The following is a 24,726-nucleotide window of genomic DNA, read 5'->3' as shown; positions in this document are numbered from 1 at the left end:
CCTGGTGGTGGGTATTGAGGAGGGCACATTCTGCATGGAGCACTGGGTGTTATGCACAAACAATGAATCATGGAACACTTCATCTAAAACTAATGATGTAATGTATGGGGATTAACATAAGAATAAAAAAAATAATAAAAATTAAAAAAAAAGAGAAAAAATAAAAATAAAATGAGGTAGTTTGAGATTAATACAAATGCTTTCATATGGAGAATGAAAGCACAGGAGTCAAAGACCTCTACCATGAGGCATAACTTGAAGTTAGTGATGATGAGGAAAGGTAAGCCAACTAACTCAATGTGCCAACCAACTGTATTCAATTGTGCAAATATAACTTAAAATATCTATTTTGGGGGAGCCTGGGTGGCTCAGTCAGTTAAACATCTGCCTTCGGCTCAGGTCATGACCCCAGAGTGCTGGAATGGAGTCTCACATCAAGTTCTTTGCTCAACGGGGAGCCTGCTTCTCCCTCTGCCCCTCCCCCCGCTCCTGCTTTCTCTCTCTCTCTCTCTCTCTGACAAATAAATAAAATAAAATAAAATAATAGTTTAAAATGTATTGACAATTTAAATAAAAATTGTATCTTATCTATATTATATTTCTATTTTTCAAACTTGAAATGTTATTAAGCAAAACTTCTAAAGTAAATGTTTAGCTTTCTTACAACTGGCTCCTACTGTTTCCTAAGTGACTGAATTTAAGTAAATACTAAACATTATAGCACACTTACTAGAAACACACAAGCCAATAAATTCTAGTCACTTTATTTAAATTCTGAAGTTGCATATAAAAGATTAAATGTTTCCCATGGTTGTTTTCTAATTATTATTCTTAAAAAAACTGAATAAAGACAGGTTTAGAATAGTATGAGTTGATTTTGCTTTGTTCTCTATTACCTTGAGTGAAAATTATTAAATTACTCATTTTTATTTTTAATATATCTGAGCCAATATTTTATACCACTGATCTGTACCATTATCATACCCCTTCTATGTAGATTCTTAAAACTGGGTATGAAAAACACTGCAGTAGGGTAAGGAAAGAAAAAATTAGAACATCTGTTTATGATTATCTCATCCTCTAGAAATTTCTCATCTTGTATTTTATATAGAAGTGTGAATGTGTGTTATTTAAATCACATATGACTGTAATAGTACATGTAAAGAAGTTATAAATAGATAAGTTATTCTTCTTACTATGGGTAAAAAAAAAAAACTGCAATTGATAGACGGGTACTTTCAAAGAGTCAAAGAGTCCAAAGACTTCATGCATAAGCATGTTCGAAGGCAGAATTAAGAATTGAAATACTGGTCTTGGGATACCTGGGTGGCTCAGTCGTTTAGACAGCTGCCTTCAGCTCAAGTCACGATCCCAGGGTCTTGGGATCGAGTCCCGCATCAGGCTCTCTGCTCAGCAGGGAGTCTGCTTCTCCCTCTCCCTCTGCCTCTCCCCCTGCTTGTGCGCTCCAGTTCTCTCACTCTCTCTCTGACAAATAAATAAATAAAATCTTTTTTTAAAAAAATGAAATACTGGGGGGCGCCTGGGTGGCTCAGTTGGTTAAGCGACTGCCTTCAGCTCAGGTCATGATCCCAGAGTCCTGGGATCGAGTCCCGCATCGGGCTACCTACTCTGCGGGGAGCCTGCTTCTCCCTCTCCCACTCCCCCTGCTTGTGTTCCCTCTCTCGCTGTGTCTCTCTCTGTCAAATAAATAAATAAAATCTTTAAAAAAAAAAAAAAAAAGAAATACTGGTCCTGTATTGTATCATGTTAGCTTTTCAATGTTTGGCAATTTTTCCTTTAAATAGATTTAACACTGGATACAACAATAAACCTGGACAGAAAGCTAGGAAAACTTCACATGTAAATCACCTATTTACCTTTAAAATGGACCCTAAATGAGCCTCGACAGTATAAACCTGAGAACACAATACATTGTATAAATTCAGCTTATGTCAAATAAAGGAATCAAACAAGGATATGAAGTACAGTGTTAGAAGTCCAGTTCACAGGAGGAAATGCTTCTTTGGAAGTCCTTCCAAAAGCAAATATCACTTGGTTGGCAGAACTTATTATTTAAGAGGAAATTCTAAGAATATGAAAATTTGTGATTTGTACAGTATGTAATCTAATAACACCTAAAACAAGATTACAACTTGCTTTCTTTGGGGTAAATACCTAGTAGTGCAACTGCTGAGTCATAGGGTAACTCTATTTTTAACATCTTGAGGAACCTCCATACTGTACCAATTTGCATTCCCACCAACAGTGTAAGAGGGTTCCCCCTTCTCTGCATCCTCGCCAACATTTATGGTTTCCTGTCTTGTTAATTTTAGCCACTCTGACCAGTGTGAAGTGCTATCTCATTGTGATTTTTATTTACATATATATATATATATATATATATATACACACACATAGATACACACACAATGGAATATTACTCAGCCATCAGAAAAGATGAATACTTACCATTTACATCGACATGGTTGGAACTGCAGGGTATTATGCTGAGCGAAATAAGTCAATCAGAGAAAGACAATTATCATATGGTTTCACTCATATGTGGAATATAAGAAACAGCACAGAGGATCAGAGGGGAAGGGAGGAAAAACTGAGTGGGAAGTCATTAGAGAGGGAGAAAAACCATGAGAGACTTGTAACTATAGGAAACAAACTGAGGGTTGCTGGAGGGAAGGTGGGTGGGGGATGGGGTAACTGGGTGATGGGCATTAAGGAGGGCACATGATGTGATGAGCACTGGGTGATATACGTAACTGATGAATTACTGAACTCTGCATCTGAAACTAATGATGTTCTATATGTTGGCTAATTGAATTTAAATTTTTTTTAAAAAGGCCTTTACACCCATATTTTCAAAAGATTCTCCAAATTTAGAGAGTGATCAAAAAGGTTATTTGATTATATTTACAGCTATCAATTCAAAGAGGAAACAGTGGACCAAAATATCTCCTAGGCCATCCTACAAATGATTGGGAAAAGGCCAATGTTCAGGGGTAAATAGAAGACAAAGTTAAATTGAATACTCAGAAAAAAGGCTTTTGTTAACGTACATTACATTAATAAATAACATAAATTATGATTTAAAAAAGAAATAATATCACACTGATTTTTTTAATCATAGGGTAAATGTTCAAGAAATTCCATTTTATTTGGAAATAGAAATATCCAAAGATACATTGTTCCCTTTCGCAAAAGAAAAATTGTTATCAACTGTTGGAACTTGATAGAAAATAGAAAAAGGAAAGCAAAAAAAACAAAAACAAAAACTCTCTCCTTTGATTCGAGCAAGTAGCAAGTCAAAATGCATCTAAAAGAAAAAAGAATCTTTTTTTGCTGTTTAAAATAAAAACTGAAAGTGAAGTAGGCAAGTGAAGACGTTTTTATGAGGAATAAATATGCATCTGATAGCTCAAAAAGGTGAAAATGAAAATGCAATCAGTTCTCTAATGAATTAATAGGTACAGCTGGGACTCTCGTGTTACTTTATATGAAATAGCTAATGAGCAGAAGAGAAGTTGCCAAAAACAGGGCAGTCAGCACATTCCAGAAACTCACTTGCTTTTTAAAAGGCATTATAAATAGCACATGGCTGTTTCTTCAAAATCAACGTATTTTCCTTTTCCTTCTACATTTAGAAGAAATTGTTAGGGTTTTATTTTTTTTTTCTATCTAGAGAAATAATGGTAACACAGAAAGCTTAAAACTACACATTTTATACATCATATTTGCACATGTTTTTACTTTTCTTAATTTGTATTGCTTTTAAAGAGCTCTTTTGTCCATCCCAGGAGAATGACACTTCTAAGACCCACTTCATTAACAAATGTGGGAGTCACACTCAGATGTTGGCAGGATCCGGTAAGTAATTTAAGAGAGCAGAGTTCATTCTCTGGCATACAGGGAGTAGGTTCCCCGTTGAAGAGTAACTCTTCTTGGCTTCAGTTGTTTGCAGACATGTGGGAATAAAGACATGATATTGCTTGATTATTGAGTTTTCAAAGTGTTATCCAACTCTTTACTTAGAACCTTCTGACTTTTAAATGTTGACCCCTAAGTCAAACAATTTCAAATATTAGGAAGCCTTAGTAAAATATGTGTTGTGGCAGATGACTTGAATTAGTTATAAGGCTAGTACTATAGTACTTCCTTAGTGGCAAATCCTGAGCTAATCCCTGGTTCCTTAGCTGAGTGACCCCTAAGTGAGAGACTCATGACCATAACTAGTCCAAACACACTCTCTGCTATGAATTTGAAATATAATAAGACATACTCTTTTGGGGGTGGGGGTGTGTAACAAATCATCTTATAAGGCAGCAACAAAAATATTAAGGTTCAATAACTCTAGGGGAGCATTGATTTCTAACCCTCTTCAAACTTTTTAGGTGACTCCAGTAGTTCTTCTCATAAATATAGTTTCATTATTTTCCCCCTTGGATAGCCAGAGTTGAGTTTGTTGCTTGAATGGAAAACAAAACAAAACACAACAGATCAACAAGAAAACCTTAATTAAGATGAAAATCAATCTTTTTCTTTTCATCCAACTCCTTCCCTCTACTCAAATGGTTTTCAGCTGGGTTTCTAGGGGTGTTTAGATGGAAGGATCAATATTTTTGGTTGTCAATGTAATTAGGGGAGGCAGGTGCCATTGATATTCAGTGTTTTAGGGGGTGGGGTTTGCAGAAATCCCAAGAATGATAAATATCCTGAAACAAGAGGCCCAGTTCTATACATAAAGATTTGTATCTTTCAAACACCAAAAGAAATACTGCTTCAATTTTTTCTAGAAGATTCCAAGAGGTGTGCCATGATGCACCTAAACTCAATCATGTTATTTGAATCCAAGATGTCAACTTGAAGCTTTTCATTTGTCTTCACAAACTTGCCCTTGTTTTCAAGTGTTTACAATATGCAAGAAGTTAATATTAAGTATCCTGGAATACTTTCCTTAGAAGGAAAAATAAAACATAGATAGTCTCAAGAATCTTATACCCAGAGTTTATGCTGTCTCCCTATTGCCTGCCAGCTCATACAGAACGAAATCCTCTATATCACCTCTTTCTCTCTTATGTCATCACTTAAGAGAACCATGAAACTTTTCTCACTGTTCATTACCATTTCTGAAATCCCCACTAAAAGAAAATCGAAATTTCCCCCCAAATGGCCTCCACCTGTGATTTAGGTAGGTAGTTAATAATTTTTACTGCTAAAAGAGCATAAAAACCATCTCCATTAGAGAAAGTATTTAATACATGTACATATAGAAATTTATATATATGTATATATATTTATACACACACACACATTTTGGTTCAGAGCTTGTTGGAAGCCTTGAAGAGTGTGCAGAATTTGTGAGAAGTGTCTTATAGATGTTTAGTAGTTTGCATTGTGTGAACTCATTGATAAAGCTAAGTAAACCAAGAATCATTTGCTCTTCTTTCTTATTCAAATTAAGCTGCTTTCTTCAAATCTACCAATCCCATCTTCTGTAGCAGGCCTGGTGAACATGTTTATTGAACATCTGCCATATGCCTGAAAACACCTTTGAATTACAGGAGCTATTGGTCATCAATAGAACCATAGCGCTATGATAGTCACAAATGCACTGATGATGGAATATTTTTAGCATGGTTTTAAGAGGTGGGGAGAATATTTTAGGAGAGCAGACCTTGATGTTATCAAATATTTTGTAATTTTGGGGGGCACCTGGGTGGCTCAGTCGGTTAAGCATCTGCCTTCAGCTCAGGTCATGATCCCAGGGTCCTAGGATCTAGACCCATGTTGGGCTCCATGCTCAGCAGGGAGTCTGCTTCTTTTCCCTCTGCCTCTTCCTCTCCCCTCCCCCACTTATGCTCTCTCTCTAGCCCTCTCAAATAAATACAGTCTTTAAAAAATATATATTTTTTAATATTTCTCTTATTACCATTGTACCGTGAATATTTGTTTATTTAGAAAATTGCAACTTTCCTAGATTGTGAGCTGCACAGGGCAATCAGCTTATACCTCCATGTCTAGGCAACTTGCTTAGCACATAGTAAGTACTTAATAAATGCTTATGAATGAACATATGGAAAATAATTCTAAATTATTATTTTAATCAACTTTATAATTCAATGACTTCCCAGGTTTTCATTTTTTTCTTTCTAATTTTTATTTAAATTCTATTTAGTTAACATACAGTGCAATATTGATTTCAGGAGTAAAATTCAATGATTCATCACTTATATACAACACTCAGTGCCCATCATATCAAGTGCTCTCCTTAATACCCATCACCCATCTAGCCCATCCCCCACCTACCTACATCACCCGTTGGTTTATTCTCTGTCTTTAAGAGTCTCTTAATGGTTTGTTTCCCTCTCTCTTTTTTATTTCCCCCTCCTGTATGTTCATCTGTTTTGTTTCTTAAATTCCACATATGAGTGAAATCATATGGTATTTGTCTTTGTCTGATTCACTTATTTCACTTAGCATAATATTCTCTAGCTCCATCCACGTCATTGCAGATGGCAAGATTTCATTCTTTTGATGGCTGAGTAATATTTCATTGTATATATATACCACATCTTTATCCGTTCAGCAGTCAATGAACGTTTGGGCTCTCTTCATAGTTTGGCTATTGTTGATAATGCCGCTATAAACATCAGGGTGCATGTACCCCTTCAAATCTGTATTTTTGTATCCTTTGGATAAATACCTAGTAGCGCAATTGCTGGATTGTAGGGTAATTCTATGTTTAACCTTTTGCAGAACCTCCATACTGTTTTCCAGAGTGGCTGCACCAGTTTGCAATCCCACCAACAATGCAAGAGGATTCCCCTTTCTCTGCATCCTTGCCTGCATCTGTTGCTTCTTTTTTTTTTTTTAATCTTAGCTATTCTGAAAGATGTGAGGTGGTATCTCATTGTGATTTTGATTTGTATTTCTCTGATGATGCGTGATGTTGAGCATTTTTCATGTGTCTGTTAGCCATTTGGATGTCTTCTTTGGAAAAGTGTCTATTCATGTCTGCTGCCCGTGTCTTAACCAGATTATTTGCTTTTTGGATGTTAAGTTTGATAAGTTCTTTATAAATTTTGGATACTAACCCTTTAACAGATACATCATTTGCAAATATCTTCTCCCATTCTATTGGCATTTAGTTTTGTTGATTGTTTTATCTTGATGATGACTTCCCAAGATTTTCTACTATACTTGGAGCACTGGGAAAATGACTATGTCTGGCAACTGTATCTTTCACAGAAAGAAAAGAACACAGGAGAGAAAGGAAGAGAAGAGAAGAGAAGAGAAGAGAAGAGAAGAGAAGAGAAGAGAAGAGAAGAGAAGAGAAGAGAAGAGAAGAGAAGAGAAGAGAAGAGAGAGGAGAGGAGAGGAGAGGAGAGGGGAGGAGAAGAGAAGAGAAGAGAGAAGAGAAAGAGGGCAGAGAGAAACTTGACTTCCCATTCTTTAATTAGTTAATTTAATTAATTGAAGTAGTTCTGTAAGACTGTGCCTAGGGCACTCATGACATCTCATTCCTTAGCTTAGCAAAATTGACAGCCAGAACTAGGCTGTGATGAATGCATGGAGGGAAATTCATTTCTTAAAGACAGGATGATTTGTTGCACTTGATGTAAAATTCTTTTTAAAATTCTAAAATTTCTAAGCGAAAACCTGAGGTAAGCCCAGAATTATGGGAACACAGTTTACAGGAGATTCCTACACTTTTAACCAGAATCCAAAACATGATGTGCCCACTTGGGATATGGGTTACCATCTGTTACCAAAGATTATCTGTAGTACAAGGCACTGCTAAGGAGTGGGAAGCAGCAGGTAGTTTGGAGACAGATAAAATTAGACTGCTTCCTGACTTTGTCACTTACAATGTACAGAAAATCTTCTTAATGTTGCAGAGCTTAGTTTACACATTTTTAAATATACTAATGATTATAACATCTATCTCAAGTGATTTCTATACTGAAAGACTGAAAAGTGCTTTGCCAGGTGGCTGACACACAACAGGTGTTCAAATACATTAATTCTCTTCCCCCATTGAAGTCAGGACAGAATCTGCGTATCCACTTGCTGTACGTTTTTTTAATTCAACAAAACTCTTGAGGACCACTCTGACAGGTATTATGGGAGATAAAGGGATGAAACAGATAACGGCTGTGGCCTTCAAGAACCTTAACAATTTGTGATGGGAACCAATTGCAGCATCTATAACTTAGAGAGAAGGTGAGCCATAATGAGTTCAATGCTAAGGTGCAGGAGGCTGATGGAGAGTGAGATTAATCTACGCTAGTTGAGTCTCCAAAGGTTTCTCTGAGAATATGTAGGGCATACGTAGCCTAAAGCTTTGCATCTTATATTAAGGTTTCCCTGGCAAGTGCAATCACTAGGGAAATTTCCCCTTTTTACTTTATTGTTTCATGTGTGGTAGACTTAACTCACTTATTGGACCAAAAAAAAAAAAAAATCCTGAAGTTAGTGACTTCATCACAGTGGCAAGGCTAGTGTTGATTTCCACCATGGTGTCATAAGTGGGGAGAAAAACAAGCAAATAGGTTTGGAATAAAAGACCAGAGATATGTAATCTTGTTCATCGTCAGGATGTTTTTTAATCTATATCATGTGCTCATCTCACCGATTCCAACAGTTGGTAGGACGAGTGAACAGGGTAGTATCTATAGGACAGCATCCTAACTGTCAACTGTCAAACACCATAAAAATGAAAGTTATTTTTATTATGAGTGGAGCTCTACTAGTAACTGTTGATGGATTAAAACTTGTAATTACACTGCTTAGAAAAGGATTTTCCATTCTCTAAGTGAATCACTGAGATGTTTCATTGAGGGCATCTGAATGAATTTTTAACTCCTTGTTTAAAATCAGTCAACCATACAACTCATATATCCAAACAATTCCTAGAGTTTATTGGACATAATAATATTCTCATATTAGTGTTGATAATATCTCAACTTTTGCTGTAGTAAAATGATGCAAAGCTTTGGTAGAATAATAATGGCAATCATATCTTAAACTCTGTAGGAAACTAAGTTGAAAATTTTGAGAATACAGGTTTTCACACTATCACAGTTAACTGTTTCAGATTTTAGGGCAATGATCTTGCAAATAAACAAAATTACAATTTTTTTCCTATCATCCCCTTATTTCCCTTAAGAAGTACTGTACCTGCTAGTTCCTTTGGTTAGAAAATTTAGAATGTCTACATTTAAAAAATAATCTAATTTACTAATTGAATTTTCTTTGATTTCACATTTTTACTTTACTTAGAAAGACAAAGTCTACTTGAACAAGTGTACTTGGAATCTAGGTTTATCACTACTAGACTATATTCTCTGGGAAATTTATACAATTACTCTGATTTCAGCTGCTTTATCTTAAAAATGAAGCTTAACCATTTTTGTAGGAAATTTTCAAGGGTAAATGACACTGTATATTTTAAACCATATTTTAAGTGTTCATTCAAAGGTATTATTTATATTTGGGACACCAAATTTTCAAGCTCCTTAAAAATCTCTGTTCACATACAATTTCATATTAATACTGGTAGAGAAAAATTACTTATGCCTGTATTTCAATTTGCAAATTATGAAATATTTCTTCATTAAAACAAGACCTACCACAAAAGCCATATTTATAAACAGTAAAATTAGGTTTCCAAGTATATTTTTGAATTCCCAACTCTGTGCCAAAATGAGCCTCTGCTAACTCATGACTATTAATTTAAAAATAATTCATATTTGCACTATTTCAGACTACTTTCACAGGTATGTTCAACTTCTAAAATCTCAGAGGAAGTACCAAGGCTAAATAAGCTAAATGGATGGCTAAATAAGAAAGAAGTTAAAGCCTCCTTTAGGAATGCAGAGACCCTGGCTATCTTCTCAATTCTATCCTCCGCTCTGACTCAGTCAACTGGAAACTTCAAGGTGACAGCCACCCACCCTCTCCCAGAAAGCTCCTTTACTCTATAAACGTGAGCTGGATGAACTAGATGATCTCTACATTTTGACAGAGCTCAAAAACTTATTTCTTTAATTAACCAAGAAGGAACGACAATAAGGAAATGAGCCTTTATATATAAAATATAATTCAGTAGTAACAATTCCCAAACATTCAAAATAAATTAATATAAAAAATAATCAGTGAATTTTTGGAGCCCAATATTACACAGATAATTTTAAAAATCTGAATCAATAATATTCACTTGAAAATACTATCAATCATTTTAATTTAAAATAATTTTAATTTAAAATAAATCAATCTTCCTTTTTTTTTTGGAACCCTTCCATGGGATATGAAGTAAAGGATTGGAATTCACTTAATCTGTGCCTAGCCAAAATTTTTACATCTTTCAAAGCTGCTTCACTTCTATATAACCAATGGTTTCCCACGTAAAATTCTACTATGTAGATCATCATTTAACAATTCATAGCATACTTCCTTGTATTTATCTCTAACAGCCTTCTTTAAATATTGTGATGATAAGAGAAACCACTGAGATGAAAAAGTTGAAGCTGAAATTACGTACATTGCTCATAATCAAAGAAAAATATGAGAATTCATTAGTAGAGAGTGACAAGTGTTAACTCTTGTAAGGATGGCTTTAAAATGTAAATATATGAAGCTGCGTCTGTGATTCCTTTCTTTCATGTCATTAAATACAGGATGTAGAAAATAACACTGTATAGATGCTAGACAAAAATCATGTCACAGAGTCTGTGCCCTTGAAAAGTTTTTCTCACATGCTATAAATTTTGTTTTTGGCATTGTCTAAGTGCAGTAAGCTTTGTTTGTTAAATGAGTTTATTTCCTGTTATTTCTGCACCTATTTAAATTATACAAATAAAAAAAAAAAACAGTCTAAATATTTTTTTAAAAGCAAGAAAAGAGGGGTCCCTGTGTGGCTCAGTCAGTTAAGCGTCTGACTCTTGATTTCAGCTCAGGTCATGATCTCAGGGTCCTGGGATCAAGCCCCTCCACCCCCTGCTCAGACTCAGCAGGGAGTCAGCTTGAGGATTTCCTTTGTCCCTCTCCCCATCCCCTGCTCTCGCTCTCCCTCTCTCAAAAAAAGAAATCTTTAAAAGAAAAAATAAGAAAACAATATCCACAAAAAAGGAAACCACATCTTATATCCTAATAACAGAAAAGATATGTCATGAAGTAAACTCCCTATTACTTAATATTCTATTAATCTGTACTTATAAAATAATTTCTGTAACCAACAACATTGATCCCAAGTTATTGTGAGATCTTCAAAGATTTTTAAATAAAATCAGACCAGTAGGTTTTATTTGGGTTATTTTGTATGTTTGTGAATTAAGTATTTATTAAGGTCCTACTCTGTGCTCAGGAATTCTATCCACACGCTGCTGTACACAGATCCCTACTCTCCAGATCCACATTACTGTACCAGCCTCCCTGCCTCCTTGCCTACTGATCTTCGTTAGAACACAGCGATCTTCACAAAATCCAAAACTGATCATTCAGATTTCCTGATAGCAAGATAAAATAAAATATTCTCAACATTTCATGCAAACCCTTTTCCCCAGACTACTTAACTAACTTCATTTCTTCACATGCACACCCGAAGCTCCAGTATTAGCTACATATTATTTCCTTAGCTAGCTACATTCACTAGCTATGTATTATTTCCTTAAGACAAAATTCATTCTCACCCTTTGGCCTCTATACCTATACTTTGTAGTAAGGAAGTAACTATGATTTTCTCTATTATTAAGATGTGTTGGGTTTTGGCTTTTCTTTTAATCATGAAGTCTGTTGGATTCTGCCTCATGTCTTTTCTGCATCAGTGAAGGTGATCCTGTATTTTCCTCCTTAGGCTCTATCAACACAGTAGATTATACTTTTAGATTTCCTAATATTGAAACCACCCTTGTATCCTTGGAGTAAATTCCTCCTGGTCCCAATGTTTTCTATTTTAAATGAACTGTTTGCTTGTGTTTTTACACAAGATTTCTGCATTAATATTTATAATTAAGATCAGCTTGTAGCTTTTCTGTTCAGTGTAATTTTAGCTGGGATTAAGGATCCAAGTTACTCTAGTTTCATAATATCAAATTTAGATATTTTCCTTCTTAGTTCTTTACTCTGGGACAATTTACATTGCATTATAATTATTTGCTCTTTGCTAGATTTGCTTCATGAATTCGTTTGGACCTGGAACGTTTTTTTTTCCTGAGCCTGGAACTTTTTATGGGGGAACTCTGTAACTACTTCCTGTCTATTATGCATTAACTTCTTTCTTTATTTCTCCCACAAAAGTAGTTGATTTCTTTCTGGGATTTGAATTTTAAATTTTCTTAACTGTTATTTTGTCTATTTTGTTGATTTTCTTCAAACAACTAGTTTATGGATTTATTAGCTCCACTGTTTTTTCTATTTTCCAATTTGTTAAATGATGGAAATTTGCTAGGATAGTAGAACTTAAATGTTCTAAAAAATGTGAGGTGACAGATATGTTAATTAGCTCTCCAGACGGGGAGGTGGGGGGGAGTTTTTCACAATAATTAGGTATACACTAAATACTTTACAGTTTTGTCATTTATGTCATTGAAGCTGAAAGAAATTGTTTTACTTTTATCAATTCCTTTAATCTGATTTATTTTTTATTTACTTCAGTACTCATTTCCTGACCCTTTGACCTGAGTGTGTTATTCAATAATTTTCATGCTTTAAATTTTATTAATATAAGGATCTGTTGCTATACCTTTTCTTGAGAAAGTGTTTTAACTGTGTTTCATGGATTTGGGGGGGTGTCCTTCCACTATTTATTTTTATTTAAAATCCTTAGTTTTGTACTTTGTATCCTCTTCAACCCAAGCTTGATTATATATTGTTGTTTTTTTTAAGACTTTATGTGTGTGTTGGGTGTGTGTGTGCTTGCACATGTGGTTTCTATAGTAGATTATTATAAATGTTCCATATGTCATTTAAAAAAGTATATTTATATTATCGGGGTTCAAATTACATGTAACTATATATGTAATATATAAATACATATTATAATATTATATACTATGTATATTCTTCCTACATCCTATGCTACCACCGTGATTCATGCCACATTAGTCACCACCTGGATTTCTGTAATTACATCTTAAGAGTTCTCCCTCCTCTTCCTTTACCTACCTATCATATTTTCCTAACACATCAGCAGAATGCTCCCTTTAAGATACCAGTGAAATGGGACCCTCCTTCCTCTCAGAGTAAAAGTCTGCTTTGTAAGGGTGTCTCTGACCTCCCTCTTAGCAAGCTGCCTCCATCCACTGGTGACCTGGATGTTCACTGAAAACTACTATTGTATTCCTAATTTAGGGCTAGTTCCCTTGCCTAAAATATTCTGCACCCAGGTACTCACGTGGTTAAAGTCCTCTGCTCCTTCAAATTTTTGTTCGAATATGACTTTCTCAATGAGGCATGCTCAAATCACCAGATTCAAGTGCCATGTTCACCCTCCTGTGCCCACTGCACTCACATCCCACCTGCGTTCTTCCACCTTCCCTTTCTCAATCTTCTCACTGAATAACACACCCAACTGTTTACATATTTATTACAAAATTATTATTTATTATAATATTTATTAGATATATTATAATATTGCATACTATCAATTATAATTATACTATCACTTATGTATTATAATTATTGTTCTTTGCTTGTTGATTCTATTCACTCCAAGCTGCTAAAATTCAAGCTCTTTAAGAGTGGGGGTTTGTGTTTGGCTCACTGATATATCATGATCTACAGGATCATGCTGGGCACATAATTGACACTTAGGAAAACTTTGCTGAATAAACAAAATGCAATGAATTTCATAGGCAAGTACATTGTTAAATAAATATCCATTTCAAAGTAAATCAGTGCTATCTGTTATCATATATGAATATAAAGATATCAATTCACCTTGAATGAAAAGGAAATGTAGTGTTTCCTTTGAATCTCCTACTTGATAAAACAGGATTTTCTTCCTCTACCTTCTTCATTGAAGAACAGATTATTGGAATATAATCCGTGTCCAATTTACCTCTACCAAGTGAACTTAAGCCTCTAGTAGGCATAAAGTAAGGTTGTAAGTGATAATCCTTACATAGGCAAAGGATTTTTGCAGGTTTGAAAATTTTTCTTAAATTTGAAAATTTTCTGATCTGTTTCAGGTATTTGTCAATTGCTACTATTTGGCATGCGATAGAATATTTCATATTTTTGGAGAAAAAAATTTGTAAACAACTTGTGAGCACTGAGTGAAAGTTTTCTAATAATAGAAAAACATACACAAGGGAGTCCGACTTTCAAGACAACTGGCTCTCAAAGAGGTAAAGCAGTTTTTATAGCTCAAACTATTGTATAGTCAACAACTTCAGTCAATTTAAATGTAAGATGCTTTTGTCTTAAAAGGCCAATCTCAAAATTCAGGGCTTTGGGAATGCTCTAATTTTTCTGGCCTTCAAGAAGTTCTTATAGTGATTGTTTATATCAGATTTTGAGGAATGTAAGCTCTTTTTGGCCTACTTTTTATTCTCCTCCCATCAAAATGTGTGATAAGGCTAAGGGCAAGAGAGTAGATTTACAATCCCAGCACCTTGTGGCCATCCACGAAAGCATGGAATTGATAAAATAATGATTTTTCTTATTCAGAAACATCAGTTTGATAACCTTTTCTATTTTGCCTATATTATTCATAGAGGGAAAACTGATGGTGTTGATTAATATATAATGCTATCCTGCGGTAGGGTTTAAAACTAGAAAATACTAAATAAGGAGGCTTTTTAAAGCACTTCAAGTTAATTACTCACCATATTTCTCATGGAAAACATAACTTCATTTCCTTTTCTTGTCATTCACTCCAAGCCTGGAAACCAGAATTACCTGCAAGGCTGGATTTTGTAAGCCCCAGAGTAGCAAAAGACCTGTTGAAGAGGAAGAGTTTGGAGACATCATCTCTGTGTACAAAACATAGCATTTATTTTTTAATTTTGGAATGTTGCATCTAAACAAATGGCATTCTCCTTGAATTATTATTACATCTCTGGCATGGCCATGATTGAAAATTTGGTTTCTGTTTACATTATCCTACTAATTTTTTGGCATAAAATTATAGAACTCAAAAATCACTTAGATCAATTGTTTTTCAAACAAGAATTATCATGTCATATTTTCAAAAGAATCACCTTCTTTAGTTATTCTTTTTTACTTATTTATACTACATCCATGATTTCCCATAAGGGTTTTTTTTTTTTTTCATGAATTCTGAGAGATCAATTAGAAGCCACCCCTCAAAAGTTGTATCATTCCAATTTTCTCAAATAAGTCCTCTTAAATTGATAGCTAGATTAAAAAGAAAGATCTTCTCACAGTCCCACCAGAACAAAGAACATTAAACAATATCACTAACATTTCAAAGCAAATCAATACAGTTAAACTTTCCTTCGGTCCCATCCAGACCTACATAACTGATTCTTGTTCTTCTGATCTTGAGTCAGCCGCTCACCTCCTGAAATCATCTACTTCAGCAACAAACCTGGAAATCCTGACTCAGTCCCCATATGTGAGGTGTCTGCTCCAGAGGCAGTGCCATCTGGTGCTGGGAGCCTGAGCCTCTGGCCCGATTTCCTATTCCCTGTATCACCTGTCCAGAGCGCTTGCTACAACCTTTTTTGCCAACATTCTGAGAAACTGGTCTTATTTGTTGTTTCTCCCAGGAGATTAAGCTTTTGCTTTGCAACTTGTAGCAGGAGCTTTTAAGCAATAACAAGAGAATAATGCTGACAACGTACTGAGAGATACTACACGATCAGAATGGAGGAAGATAAAATTCCCTAGTGGGGCATGAAATACAACTGTATCACATGGACTCAGTTAATGGTTACTCTGAGGGTCAAGAAGACATCATGACCAGTGAGGGCATTTGCAAATCTCCTGAACTTTCCAACCTATCCTATGAAACGTGTTAAGATTTTCAACATTGACAATTACATTTTACTCCTAGAAACAGAATTTCCTTAAAAATCAGTTTGTTAACAAATAACTGTGCTAGAGTTTCCACATGATTTGTGATTAGAATATATTTATATCAATTGCAAACATAATATATATGACATGTTTCTATTAAAATTATGGTCTTGATAAAAATATTTTTCATTGCCTTATTGGGCTATTTAAAAATATAGAGTGGCTCAGTCAGTTAAGTGTCTGACTTGGGCTCAGCTCATGATCTCAGGGTCCTGGGATCAACCCCAGCTTTGGGTTCCCCATTCAATCTGCTTCTCCCTCTCCCTCTGCCCCTCCCCTTACTCGTGCTCTCTGTCTCTCTCTCAAATACATAAATAAAATCTTTTTAAAAAATAAAATAAAATAGAAGATATAAATGTTTTTCTGACCTACTTATTTTACTATTGCTTACATTACATGTTAATGCCTCGCATTACAAATTACTAGAGTGAGCCTTTGGTGCTCCCCACAGCTACTTTTAATTTGGGGCCTGATTTTAGAAGACAATACCAAAAAATAATTATCAGAGAAGACTTATTATTACATCAGTAAATGAGTATAAGCCATAGGTACCTCAGGACAAGAAACAGTTGCCATCTCATTTATACAATTAATCTGTTAGACAATATTCTTTAAATGAAGAAAACCAACCATTACGAATTTTATTTTTCGTAGAAGTCAGAACTTTTGTTAAAAGCAATTCAAGAACATGATAAAATTAACATCAAAAGCACCATAAGTTAACAGGTTCTCAGGAAATGAGAGTTTTCTGCTGAGAACATCTGTTTTCTGGGCAGGACACACTGATATTTGCTGTGCTGTTTCAGAACAATTTTCTTCCAAGTTAGTGTTTGATTCCTCTCCCTTATTTATAAGTTACTTTGATTAATAATGACAATATACATATGCACGTTCTTAAAATACATAAATACGCATGTAATAAAATATAGCATTAGCGGGGGCGCCTGGGTGGCTCAATCACCTAAGCGTCTGCCTTCAGCTTGGGTCACGATCTCAGAGTCCTAGGATCCAGCGCCCATAGGGTTACTGCTCAGCAGGGAGCCTGCTTCTCCCTCTCCTTCTGCCCCTCCCCCCATTTGTGCTCTCGCGATCGCTCTCTCAAATAAATAAATAGAATCTTAAAAAAAAAAAAAACCATACCATTAGCTTTAGTATAGTAATTTTAAGCGTATTATGAGTAACTCATATACCACAATGAATTTACCATCTTATTCATAATTTACTGTTTTTATATAGACAAGAAAAAATAAGCAAAACACTGCTTTGGGACTAATTACTTTGGTTTTCTCTATCGATTTCAACCTCCCTTAGAAAGTACCAAATAATTAAAGTTTAACAATTTAAAACAATCCACAATGTTGGAAACTACATTATCTTTTGTTATCTCGGAGTAACACAATCGCCGTTGATAAAAGGATTGTCAGAGAGATAACACTTACCAGTTTCGCCTGGTGACTGAATTCCTCCCAAGGCCGCTGCCCAGATGAAGACGGAAGGTCAAGCCTCTTATTCGGGAGGTGGAGGAAAAGGAGCAGAGGGAGAAGGAGGGCTACATGTTGGAGGAGGTCATCGAGAGGCCGTGACCACCGGCTGACCCACGAGCTGGGTCTGGACAGTCGGGGGCTCCTCGCCCGCTCCCTGTCCTTGGAATGTACCCCTGCGCGCTGCTCCCACAGTGGGAGCCGTTTTCAAGGATGCAGCCTTGAGAGAGCAGCGCGGGGTTGAGACCGTCTGGTCGGGTGTGGATTCAAAACTCTCTTCTGAGCTTTCTGGGAGAAATCTTCCGTGGGCTGGGGGAGGGAGAGACCAGAGGAAAGAGGCAGGCCACTCCAAGGTGGAAGCGGGCAGTTTTAATAAGCAAAGGAAACTTACAAATGAGCTTGCCTTGGGGGCGTGGAGCAGCGAGACAACCAGATCCACACACCTGCCCGCCAAATCTTAAAAGTTTAAGGGTTTACTGGGTGCCACACGTATACCGAGCGGGTGTTCTCCACACCACATCACTATCCTCAAGGCTGTGTTCTCCGAGCAGTCTGAGAGCAGGAAAGGCGAGCAGAACCCACGTTCCAGAGATGGGGGTGGGGAGAGGAGCCTCCAGTGCCGGGTCCAGCTCACAGCTTGCTCTGTGGTCACGTCTGTTCCCCGACATGCTGCATGTGACTGAACTCTGGTCAAGCTTCTGTATAAATTTTTAAGATTCTGGCTGGTGGCTGCAGAGATCGACTTGTCTTACCGCGAACGGACACAAGCCTCGTAAGTAAATTCCCTTGCCTGTTCGACCTGCCACCTGCTAGTCCGGAGTGGCCTCCCTCTGTCTTCCCTGTCTCCCTGACCTCTGTGTACTGGGCGGTTTCAGATTTCTCCTGGGAACTCCCAAGACTGTGAGCCAACAAAAGAGGGAAGGGAAGGCAATTAATAAACTGCTTGATCAAGCCAGGTATCACTCTGGATCAATGGAGCTTAAATTCTGCGTACTAATTTCTGCTGTCAGTGGAGAGCAGGGGCCTCTGTGTTATTACACCCAAAGAGTATTTAGTCATATCTAGTAAGTGAATTCCATGTGGCTGATCTTGGTGGGACCTCCAAGTTTCCTGTAAGAAGAAGAAAAAAAAAAAAAAAGAATTTAATAACAATATGTTAAATTTCTACTTGCAATAACAAGGGATAAGAGTGAGTCCAATTTAAAGAACAACTAGCTTCCAGAATAGAAAAGGAAGGCATTATCTATAATACAAATTGTTGTATGGCAATTGAAATTTTTGACTGGATAATGCTGGTGTCATTAAAAACCAAACGGTTTTATCGTGGTATATTTCAAAATGCACAGCTTTTAGGATGCTCCCGTTACTCAGACTTCCAGAAAACTCTCTTGTTACTTGTGACTTACTATATCAGAATGCAAAGCTTTTAGAAATGTGTCTTCTGAGTTACAAGATATGCTAATAGTGTCCAAATGGCTAGGGCAAAGGAAAATATATTAATTTTGTTTTATTATTTTCTTAGTGAAGACAATATTTTCAAATAAGAAAATATAATAATTGACATGTAATAAAAATACATGCTCTAATCCTCTGTCACAACATATTTTTTTTAATTTAAATATATGAGAGATCAACATTTGGGTCAATATTTAATGCTGAAGTGGCAATACCCATGAAATAACTTATTTGGGTAATTACAGGATGAAGAAATAACATTTTATAAAAGATCTACTTTGCTTGTTACTAAATTAGGTCATGCATGAACACTGAGAAATACTGGTAAATAACTGTTCTTTTGTCCACTAGATAATAAATATATTTTGCAATTACAATAGTAAACTGGATTTAAGACAAAATGCTAACAAAACAGAAAAATAAAGCAAAACTGTACTCAGGAAAAATCTAGAAAACATGCATCCTAAGCCACAAAAGAATATTTAAATTCTGGGTTTCACACACGTGATTCCCAAGGTTCCATATTATTTGCCAAGTCCTCAGATGGTCTCAACAATTTTACTACACATAGATTTCCTAACTGTAAGCAGTAAAAAAGAGATTAACTCCGATGTCAGGCCTGCTCTTGTTTTGGTAAATTAATTTTTATTGGAACGCATCCATACCCATTCACTAATGTTTGCTTACGACTTCTTTTGTGCTAAAATGGCAAGTTTGAGTAGTGGTGATAAAGACTGGATGCCCAAAAACCTAAAATATTTCCCATCTGGCCCATTACAGAAAAAGCTTTCTGATTCCTGTTCTATATTAATGATAACAATTTTAAAGCTGGTATAAACCATAGTAGGGCTGATAGAGAATGTCTGAGAAATACTCATCCTCAGCTACTTATCTATTTATTTATTTACTTTTCTTCTCTGAAGGCCCAACAGTATTACTTTATTTATATGCTGAGAGTTATTTTGTATATAAGCCAAACTCTTTAATTTTAATACCAGCTGTTGTTCCAATGAGCTATCTTGGTTATATATGAAAGGACTTCTAAATTTTAATATAAATGTATTAACTAGCTATTGCTGTGTAATAAACCCCCTGAAAACTCAGTGGTATTCAGCCATAAGCATAATCAGTACTCACGAGTCTGAAGGTCAGCTGGCCGTTGTAGATTGGGCTAAATCTGTGGATGTTTGGTGGGCTTTTCCATGTGTTTGCAGGTCAGCTGGGGGATGGATAAGCAAGGACGACCCCACCTTCTCCTGAGTCTGGGCTCTCTTCCTCCAGCTTCTCGTTTGGCAGAGATCCCAGAGGCAGCAGAAACATGAAAAGCCTCTTGATACCTTAGTTCGGAAGTGAGGGTGAATTAGAGAATCGGAAAACTTTTGCAGTCTACCATATGTTATACATGTTAAAAATTACAACTAAAAGACTTTTTGTAACACTTTTTTGGGGGAGCAAAAAAAATGTACAAAGTACAAGGATGCAAAGAGTGTTAGGGAAGCTGGGCCATTTTTGTAATCAATCTATTTCCAATCTCATAAATTACAACTGAATAATTTTTTTACATCACCTTTTTTTCTGGAGTAAGTGAATGCTTCACTTTTCTTCATGACCCTTTTTACTTTGAAATACTATGGTATTTTTGCAACGATGTGGATGGAACTAGAGTGTATTACACTAGGTGAAATAAGTCAGGCAGAGAAAGACAAACACCCCATGTGATTTCACTCTTACGTGGAATTTAAGAAACAAAACAGATGAACATAGGGGATAGGAAAGAAAAATAAAATAAGATAAAAACAGAGAGGGAAGCAAACCAGACTCTTAGCTATAGAGAACAAACTGAGGGTCGCTGGAGGGACGTGGGTGGGGAGTGGGCTAGAGGGGGGATGGGCATTGAAGAGGGCACTCGTGATGAGCACTGGGTGTTGTATGTAACTGATGAATCACTACATTCTACTCCTGAAACCAACAGTACACTATATGTGAACTAAGTTGAATTTAAATAAAATCTTGGAAGAAAAATAAATAAATAAAATGAAATACTATGGTATTCTTGGAAAATTTAAAACAAATGTTTAGGTTATTTGTTAATGGTTTTAGTTCATGGATTTGCTTTCCTTCTGTGATTTGATAGGCAAGGTTTTATGCCACAGGTGAAACTCTTTTTAGAATTTAAGATGCAGATAAAATTTGTCAAGAGCATAGCTTTCTGTACCTTCAACCAAAATCTCTCTCTTTAGCATGGTTAGGAAGCGGGGTATTTCTAAAACATGCAGGTTATTGGGTTCTAGTCCTAGAGTTTTGATTTATTAGGTCTGAAATGGAATCGTGCTTTTGCTTAGGAATTATGACTATAGAAGTCTGATATGTTTGGGTACTTCACCTAGTTAAGAATAAAGCTATATTCAGGAAACATAACACATATTAGAGAACTTGCTGGTTATACTCTGCTTCATATAAGCTATTTAAAATCAGGGTCAGTGGAGTCAACCAAAAAATATCAACCACAGAAATCATGGAGGTATCTATAGAAACCACAGCAATTTATTTTGGAACACTGCCTCTTTAATTAATACAGCGTTGATATTAAGCAATCAGACTAATCACTAGGTGGCAGTGCAGAAGGTGGTATTTTCATCCAAAGAAAGCTAGTGCAAAGGGCCAGAGCTCAGTAGGCAATGGATAAACAGAAAGGGAATTTTGCCTAAATAATAGGACAATGGAATATGACAGCATTAGCAACTAAAATTTGAATATCATTTTATATTGTGTAAAAAAAATTATCTCCTCATTTGATCCTCAAAACAACAGAAATGAAACAGTGGACATTGTATTTTTACATTATAGATGAGGACTCTAAGATCACAGTGGTGCTAGAAATGCTTGCCTAAGGTTACACAGGAGTAAAAATATGCTCAAGACATGCTCATCTTCAGACTCTGGCTGAATTATATTATGCCTGCGGTAAAAACCATAAATGAACACCTAACCAAAGTCATATTTATGTATTTAGGTACAGCAAGGGTGAACACAATCCAGAGCAACTTCGGGGCATCTTAGTAAGAGGGACTTGGAACGGCATTCATAGGAAATTTGGGCCTATGCTGGATAATTCTAAGCAGAGTGGTTTAAGGAAGCAGGGGCCAGTCCTGGGCTAGAGCTGTCAAAAATGAGAAGCAGTGTTACAGTAATAATAACACAAATGTTAATGCAATCAATTATGTGTTATAGAATTAATTATATTAATACATATAAACAAATTATAAATACAACTATATAATATAAATAAATGTATGATTATATAAATAAAATTGTTTATTATTATATATTTTAATGCATATTATATTCTATATATAATGTACACTATATAAAAATGTGTTACTAGTATATAATATATATTATATGTATTATATAATATAAAATTAGTATCATGTGATTAATTATTACTATATTATTAATGTATAAATTTTAATAATATTTATCTAGGATGCTGAAGGAATAAAGTGGGTCTAGCAAGGTCATTGGTAACAAAGCAAACATCATTCACATCAGACAAAAGAAGGAGATATTTGGGCATCTCTGTGGTTATGTAATCACCTTATTTTTATCTTGTTCCATATACTCACAGAGTCATCTCTGTCTCCCTTGTTGATACTCTGTGTCTGTGCTAGCTTGGGGAATATAAAGATTTAGTTGCCATTTAATATAAGCTGAGTAGTTCTTCCAGATTCTTGATGGGTAAAGTACTTAAAGACTTTATTATTTCCAATAATAAAGGAATGCAAGAATATAACCATTTTTACATGATAACAAAATACACTGGTTAGCAGGACTTGATCAGATAATTATTTTGAGGAAGAAAAATTCTGTGTACTACCTTTTTTTTATTATTCAAGTATAATTAACATACAGTGTTACATTAGTTTCAGGTATACAATATAGTGAGTGATTCAGCAGTTCTATACATTACTTGGTGCTCATCACAGTAAGTGTACTCTTTAATCCGCATCACCTATTTCACCCTTCCCCCCCCACGGCCCCTCTGGCAACCGTGAGTTTGTTCTCTATATATAAGAGTCTGTATTTTGTTTGTCTCTTTTTCCTCTTTGTTTCTTAAATTCCACATATGAGTGAATCATACAGTATTTATCTTTCTCTGACTTATTTCACTTAGCATTATACCTTTTGGATCCATCCATGTTGTTTGCCAATGGTAAGATTTCATTCTTTTTTATGACTGAGTAATATTCCATTTCCATATATCACATCTTCTTTACCCATTCTTCTATGGATGCACAGTTGGGTATCTTCCATAGCTTCGCTGTTGTAAATAATGCTGCAATAAACATGGGGGCCCATGTTTCTATTGAACTGTGTCTATTTTTGTGCCATATACTATCTATCTTTAATTAAAGAATAATATTTCATATAGTCAGACCAAAATTTAACTTACTTTAATTATAACAAGGCAGGATTTGGGGGGGTTTTTTGTCTTGTTTTTTATTGAAACACATAATCAAAGGAGAAGCAAAGATGTCAAGGCCTGGATACTAGAAATAAGTAAATAAATCATTCATTCACTAAATTAGCCCAAGGCTCTGCGGGGACATCAAAACTTCACATAAATTGTGAAATTAAGAGTTTTTAAAAGGATGTTGCTAATGTTTATTTAATCATCAAATACATAGCAATGTGACAGATATAATTCAGAAAATCAGGAGCTTAAAATTAATGAACTAATCTAAGGCAAACAACATATGACAATATATTTCTTAAGTTTAAAATTAACCAGATATGTTTCTTAACATAAGTCTTCATGTGTAGAGAAAATTTTCTCACGCTGAACATGATCAAAAAACAATTATTATTTAGGGCGCCTGGGTGGCTCAGTTGGTTAAGCGACTGCCTTCGGCTCAGGTCATGATCCTGGAGTCCCGGGATCGAGTCCCGCATCGGGCTCCCTGCTCGGCAGGGAGTCTGCTTTTCCCTCTGACCCTCCTCCCTCTCATGCTCTCTGTCTCTCACTCTCTCTGTCTCAAATAAATAAATAAAATCTTTAAAAAAAAAAAAACAATTATTATTTATAAGGACAAATAAGAAAGTTGACAAACATACAAGAGAACTTCAGCTTACAAAGAAGAAATTAAAAGATCACCCACAAACAATCCTCATTCTTTATATAATTCAATATAATATTAGAAAGTTTGGAAAATTCTAATGTAATATTCAGATGTAAGATATTTTAGTATCTCACATCTCTGAAAGCTATGTTTTACTTTTTGATATCCTTTGTCTCACTCAGAGTTTCACACATGCTTTTTGACTTCTCTAAATAAAAACATTATAATGCATCAAATTAATCAAATAAAATAATTGAATCACTCAGAGCTCTAATTACTTTGATTAGACCCTTAAATTACAAGGTAGCTTTTCATTATCTAATCAATTAATGTCACCTGTGTACAAAAACAAATAAATATGAAAGGACATTTTAGTAAGTTCATTTCACTAAATGTATTATTATATATTTATTAAATGATAATTAGAAATTTTCCTAAAAAAACAACATTATATTTAAAGACTAAAATTTTTGTGGAAAATAACTTTCTGGGGCACCTGTGTGACTCAGTCGGTTAAGCATCTGTCTTTGGCTCAGGTCATGATCTTAGGGTCCTGGGATCGAGCCCCGTATCCGGCTCCCTGCTAATTGGGAGGCCTGCTTCTCCCTCTCCCT

The 24,726-nt window shown here is 35.4% G+C and overlaps 2 long non-coding RNA genes across 2 annotated transcripts in view; both read right to left on the bottom strand.

Annotated features, from left to right (window-relative positions):
- Positions 1 to 3,115: 3,115 nt before the first annotated feature.
- On the bottom strand, positions 3,116 to 17,761 carry LOC115940837 (uncharacterized). The gene is made up of 3 exons (XR_004075567.2): positions 17,496 to 17,761; positions 14,841 to 14,954; positions 3,116 to 3,957 (listed from the first exon to the last, which is right to left on the bottom strand). It is a non-coding gene; the product is annotated as an uncharacterized LOC115940837 (long non-coding RNA).
- Positions 17,762 to 17,861: 100 nt separating this feature from the next.
- The window catches only part of LOC145722458 (uncharacterized), a 26,664-nt gene continuing 19,799 nt past the window's right edge, over positions 17,862 to 24,726 (bottom strand). The window contains exons 6-7 of the long non-coding RNA XR_014146762.1: positions 20,130 to 20,329; positions 17,862 to 18,647 (exon numbers count right to left, since the gene is read on the bottom strand). This is a non-coding gene — a long non-coding RNA (uncharacterized LOC145722458). The remainder of the gene's footprint in view (positions 18,648 to 20,129; positions 20,330 to 24,726) is intronic.

The sequence above is a fragment of the Leptonychotes weddellii genome, chromosome 7 (assembly GCF_054177405.1).
Source record: "Leptonychotes weddellii isolate Sample4059 chromosome 7, ASM5417740v2, whole genome shotgun sequence".
NCBI lineage: Eukaryota > Metazoa > Chordata > Mammalia > Carnivora > Phocidae > Leptonychotes > Leptonychotes weddellii.
The sequence above is the reverse complement of the archived record's forward strand: the minus strand, read 5'-3'. Positions and strand labels throughout refer to the sequence as shown.